The sequence below is a fragment of the Lactuca saligna genome, chromosome 2, assembly GCF_052625555.1.
Source record: "Lactuca saligna cultivar CGN05327 chromosome 2, ASM5262555v1, whole genome shotgun sequence".
Classification (NCBI taxonomy): domain Eukaryota; kingdom Viridiplantae; phylum Streptophyta; class Magnoliopsida; order Asterales; family Asteraceae; genus Lactuca; species Lactuca saligna.
Window position 1 is genome coordinate 29,510,621 of NC_136418.1, and position 6,381 is coordinate 29,517,001.

Consider the following 6,381-nt stretch of genomic DNA (forward strand, 5'->3'; position numbering starts at 1 on the left):
CTCATTAGAGGATCGATGGTTGCTACTAATTGCTTGTAACTGGTATTGGTTTCATATCGATGGATGTGGATTCGCATATGAAATCAATTGTGTTCGCATCTATGAAATCAGTTCGCATATGACATCAATTGAGTTCGCATTTGGTTTTGTGGGTCAAAACAGTTCGCATAAGAAGTTCACGATTTGTTTGAGGTTAATTGATTTTGATTTCGCAAGCTTGGAGTCGGAGATCTGGATTGTGTTCGCATCTATAGAATGCGAGGAGAATTTAATGGTGATATTCAGTTCGCATTTGGTGACACAAGTACGTGGTTGATGATTTTTGGTTGGTTCGCATTTGAAATTAGTGGGTTTCGCATTTGGCTTCGTATCTGGGTTTCTCAAACAACTGAAATGCGAATATGAGACAATTGATTAATTTCTCAGTTAATGCGATGAAATGCGAATGAACTCAAAGACGGATGGATGCAAGATGCGAAGAATTTGAATGAAAATGCGAAGTTTTTAATGTATAAATGCGAATTGGGGAAGAAAGCTTAGAGTTTCGCATTTGGCACCTGATCTTTTCAAGAAATAATATAAGTGGTCCAACTTCGCAAAATGGGGTCATTTAATCAGAAAATCGATCATTCTTCAAATATGACATTTAATCAGAAAATCGATCTAAAAATGAGACATTTGGTGTTTATCGATTTTTCAGGGTCGACGGGTTGTATGAAAAGCGAAGGCTGAGTAATTGAAAATTAGAGGATCGATGGTTGCTACTAATTGCTTGCAACTGGTATTGGTTTCATATCGATGGATGTGGATTCGCATATGAAATCAATTGTGTTCGCATCTATGAAATCAGTTCGCATATGACATCAATTGAGTTCGCATTTGGTTTTGTGGGTCAAAACAGTTCGCATAAGAAGTTCACGATTTGTTTGAGGTTAATTGATTTTGATTTCGCAAGCTTGGAGTCGGAGATCTGGATTGTGTTCGCATCTATGGAATGCGAGGAGAATTTAATGGTTATATTCAGTTCGCATTTGGTGACACAAGTACGTGGTTGATGATTTTTGGTTGGTTCGCATTTGAAATCAGTGGGTTTCGCATTTGGGTTCGTATCTGGGTTTCTCAAACAACTGAAATGCGAATATGAGACAACTGATTAATTTCTCAGTTAATGCGATGAAATGCGAATGAACTCAAAGACGGATGGATGCAAGATGCGAAGAATTTGAATGAAAATGCGAAGTTTTTAATGTATAAATGCGAATGAACTCAAAGACGGAAGAAAGTTTTTAATCTTAAATGAAATCATAGTTTCCTAATAAATTAATTAACAAAATACTTAACCCGAAAACAAAATCAAAAACCAAAATATAACCACATAACGTGAACCCACCAAACCAATTACGAATGTCAAAGAAAGACACATGAGAATTAACAAAAAAAAAAAAAAAAAAACTTTCATTCACAAATGGTATAATGCATAAATAAAGCTTATTTTTTTCATTTACATAGAAAATATTAAGAACAAAACACTCCCATGTTCTTGTACATGATACATACAAAACAAAGAAGAAACTATTATTCATATGGTACCTTCAAATATAAGAATGATACAATAGTCAAATATGTATATGATAAAATTTGAAACAAATCAATCCAAATTCACAAAATTTTGTCAGTTAAATTTTTTTTGTTGTCTCACAATAAATGAAACCAAAAACTTATGCATTGCAATTTTCAAAAACAAAACTTACAAATGGGTTTACCCCAAACAATAACAAAAACTTACATATTGCAACTTTAAAGAAAAAACTAAACATTCAACTACAAGAGCTCTAAAAACCCAACAAGAAGATCATATTCAGATCTTAAGAAGCTTACCCACGATTTCTTTGAGATGTTGGTTTATATCAATCCATTTCAAGTCCTGTAAACACACATAAACACAAAGTTAGACATACGCATAGATACAGGACGATGGTCAGCAGCACCGGAATTTTAGAAGGATGCATAGAGGAAACTAATATGTGGAAGCTATGAGGTAGCTTTTTGATAGAGAGACAGAAAGGGGAAGTGCAAAGAACGATAACAAAGGTGGTGGGTTTAGCAAGCAAAGATATCCATGGAAGGAGAAAAAAGGTAGTGTCTCGCAACAACAATGATCTAGGAATTTTTATAAACAACTAATTGACTCTTGGTGATTTGCAAGATAAACATAGACTCATACAAACACACACAACCAAATTGAGAAACGATAAGGAAAGAAAGTAATACCTTGAACTAAACAAATTAACAAGCTCTCTAGTTGCTTATTTCTTTAAGAACATCAAACTAACTATGAAATTTTCAAATATAATAAGAACCTCTATTATCAATTGCAAAGAATACAATATAAAAAAACGATGATATAGTCATAAAGAGAGTAACAACTATCTGACATTTGTGTTAATTTTCTAGTTCTAATGCAATTTCATCTACCGGAAGGACTTAAATGAGAGAACTTGAAACCAACATTTCATGATCAGCTACAATGAGATCAAAATCTACAAAACTAACATCTGACCTGCAAATCCCACACCAATATCCGATATTCAAATGATGGAGTAAAAACCCCAAACCCAATCCCCAAGAAAAAACAAACAATATCTTACCTTCAAACACAGATTCAGATTAACCCATCTGCAATTTTTTGGGTTTAATTAAGAATCAGTTCTAAATGAAAACTAAAATCGGAAACTATTAAAGAAAACCTACATGGCTTCGAATGATCTGCCGAATCTTTGAGTAGTCCACATCGGTTTCAAGGTTGAAGCGGCGATGCATATATCCTTAGGTTTCCAACGAGTGATGGAGATATGAATGAGGTGATGGTAGTAATGAAGTAGTGAAGACGAATGTGTTGATATGTGTAGGGTTTTAGAGATAGGTCTTAATAAGGTGTAGAAGTGGTAGAGGTGCGTTGGGGATGGGTAACAGTAGATATTGGTGAACAGAGAAACGTAGGCGAAGGAGGGTAGAGGCGAAAAATTATTGGGTGGCGGTGATAGACGGAAAGAGGCAGAGTGCCTACATTGGTGGTCAGACTGTGCGTGGTTAACGTTAATTTTAGAGAAGTAGGTAGGTGGCAGAGAAGGTGAAGCATGCGTGACTGTGGGTGGAGATTATAGAGGTGACGGAGTTGTGCGGTTGTGTGGCTGGTGAATTCCAACAGCTAGGGTTTTTCCATTGAATGAAGGAGATAATGTATAAAGAGATTGAAAAGCCGGTTATGGTTGTTGACCGATTAAACTGGCTGAAAGAAGGCCAGATCGGCTTCCTTGAGATAAATAAGGATTTTAACTTGGGGATTAAATAGCTTAGTCAAAATTCATGCATAGGTGATTGTACACTAAGTTTAAAAATTTAGACGATTTCAAATTTAATATTATTTTATTAATGGTTGTTTGTAATATTAGCTTAATCGTTTGTACGTCTTAAAAAAATAATATTATTATATTCAATCTATTTATAGAAATAGTTAGATTTCTTTTATAAGTAGTAAAGATATATATATATATATATATATATATATATATATATATATATATATATATATATATATATATATATATATGAGAACATTTTTAAATCGAGAACAATTGAGAAAAAAAGTCATATTTTACTTAAACTCTCTACTTATCTCTCTCATATTGAAGGTAAATGTGAACCATCGTCATGTTCGTCGGACCGCCACTGGAACCACTATATTGTTGTCGAAGCGACTATAACCTTGCTACAACCACCGGGAGACTGTCTGTTCACCCTCTTCAGATCTACTTCTTTGCCACCGTCCTCTGGCTCCTAACGTCAGAAACTACATCTTCTGCATCCCCTCTTCCATAACCACCACTAACTTCGGCGACGGTGTTGTCGTCTACCACAACCGACAACAACAAATTGATCTGGTTCTGCCTCCTTTTGTTTCCATCTCTCCGATCTGATGAAAGGGTTCCCCATCTAGTCTACTTCCCGATCTCTCTTTCCGACCGACAAATTTTGTTTTACCTGATCTAAAGAAGAAGAAGGTTACTAGCCTATGTTTCACCGGCCACCGCTGTCGCTATCAGATCTCCCAACGTCGCAACTTGGTGTGGATTTGGCTTGCTACTTTTTACCTTCTTTTTATGCATAAATCATATTATGAAATTGAATCATTATTGGTGGTGACAAAGTTATAGACTGTGAAATGTTTTAAGCTTTTAGGGCTCATGATGTGAAGGAAACTAAGAAAACAGGAAGTACAAGATGGTGATGTGAAATTACTTGAATCATATGGCTAATATCAATTTTGGTCTTTGGGGTTAGTGGGTCATAAAGATAAATTTGAGCCATGTGAGGCTTTAATCAAGGGTCACATGTGTGTTATTGCATTATGTGCTTTCATAAACTCCTAATAATTTGCATGAGCTACTTATAGATGAATATAATTGGTTTTCTTTACGTTCGGTTAGTGTACACTAGTAACTTTATAATGTAATATTTTGTAATAGTCCGGGATTTAAATAACCTCAAAAGATGACATTATTAGTATATTAAAGTTTGAAAGGAAAAATAGTAATTGCTAGGAATAATTCTAGCTGACACTCTTAATGAAAAAACTCAAAAAGGGTTATTGAAGAGTGAAAGGAACATACCTACATCCAATTTTTCTTTTATAATTGATGTGTGTGAAACCAACTAGTTTTAATCCTATTAACTTAAACACAAAGACAAACACACGAAAGACAGTGTACCTATCGATTAGCAATTTAGTTCAGGTAAGTAGGGTATCGAACACAGGGAATGGTAAACAATTAAAATAGATGCTAATATTATCTAAATAAAACAAGTAATAGAAAGAGGGTTTTCTCTAGTTTTGCAAGACTAGAAACTTAAACAATTAACTAAAACTTAAACTAAGAAACTAAGAGCTAAGCAAATAAAAATCAACTAAATTCAATAATAAAGAGGATTTCTGTTTAGGTTCGACTCATTTGTTCCCATGGATGATTTCAATGTATTGGATTAATTCTTCATTAGCTACCGACTAAGATAATTAGGCGCATGTTCGCTATTCCTAATTCTTAGAAAACAAATTAACTCAAGCAACGGCCAGTTGTCTAAATTAATGGGTTCCTAGATTATTGATTCGGGTTTAGAAAGACTTGTAATTAGCTAATCAAATTGGTGATTCAATTAACCTCTTGTTGATGGTGTATCACACAAGCTCACACATTAACTTACCTATCTTCAAGTTAATTCTAGTTTCACATTCGTTATTCCTAGACATACAACTATGTGGTCACGTAAATCATATGAAATTAGCAACTAACAGATGTTCATACAACTTAATTACTGATTTATTAACAGAAGAATAGTTATTGTTAACACATAAGGTTCTTTAACAAGCTTAATAAAACATAATCACCAATTAAAATTAGTCCTACTCAAATAATCAATCCATGTTCACAAAATTGTCTACCCTAACAGAAGAATTAGTTTTTAGCTCATGATTGCAGTAAACATAAACTCAAAAACGAAATCAAAGTATGTAAATATGATTCAAATCAAAAAGTTACTAAGAATAAACCAAAATTTTCTTGATTCTCTTCACAATTGAATGTAGGGTTGATTCTTCAGTTCCTCACGACCTAGCAGCACTTCCAATCGTTTCTCAACCTCCTAGGGTTTCTCTCCATGCTAGGGTATCGATCTGAAAGTCCCTTTATATAGATTTTCACAAAACAGGGGCTACTCGGCGAGTCCAGTGACCTACTCGGCGAGTACGTCACTTAAAACCCGTGTACGGCAAGTCAGCGCGTCCAGAATCGCGAAACTTCAGACCAACTCGGCGAGTAATCGAACCTACTCGCCGAGTACGTTTGGAATCAGCATTTTCTCAAAACACGAAAGTCATCCGAAATCGTGTCTAGTTTTCAGAACATTTTGAATCTCATCAATCTGAGTTTTGGTTCATGAGATATGGCCAAAACACTGACGAGGGGTCAAGCTGTCCAGCAACGTCCTTCTTTCTTCAAAATCCATGATCCAAGCGTCCAATCGCTAGTTCCGCTTCATTTTCCTTTCGAGCATGTATTTGTTGCTGAAAATGAAATATTTAATCTAATTAAGCACCTTTTTTTCATTAAATGAGATAAAATCAACATAAAGTATTAAGATAATGCATGAATTTTGTAACTAAATATGCCCATATCAAAATACCCCACACTTGACTTTTGCTTGCCCCCAAGCAAAACTAAATTTTAATACACTAATATTACATAAGACAATCCCAATCAAACCCAGCCATTATGCGAAGACCGCAACGCATGCATTTGTGTCTAAAATTTTCCTAATAACCCCCCA

General features: G+C 34.7%; 1 long non-coding RNA gene across 1 annotated transcript; it reads right to left on the minus strand.

The window, feature by feature from the left end:
- Positions 1 to 1,705: 1,705 nt before the first annotated feature.
- LOC145028823 (uncharacterized) lies at positions 1,706 to 3,483 on the minus strand. Its single transcript, XR_013676200.1, has 2 exons — positions 2,561 to 3,483; positions 1,706 to 1,924 (listed from the first exon to the last, which is right to left on the minus strand). It is a non-coding gene; the product is annotated as an uncharacterized LOC145028823 (long non-coding RNA).
- Between the last annotated feature and the right edge of the window lie 2,898 nt (positions 3,484 to 6,381).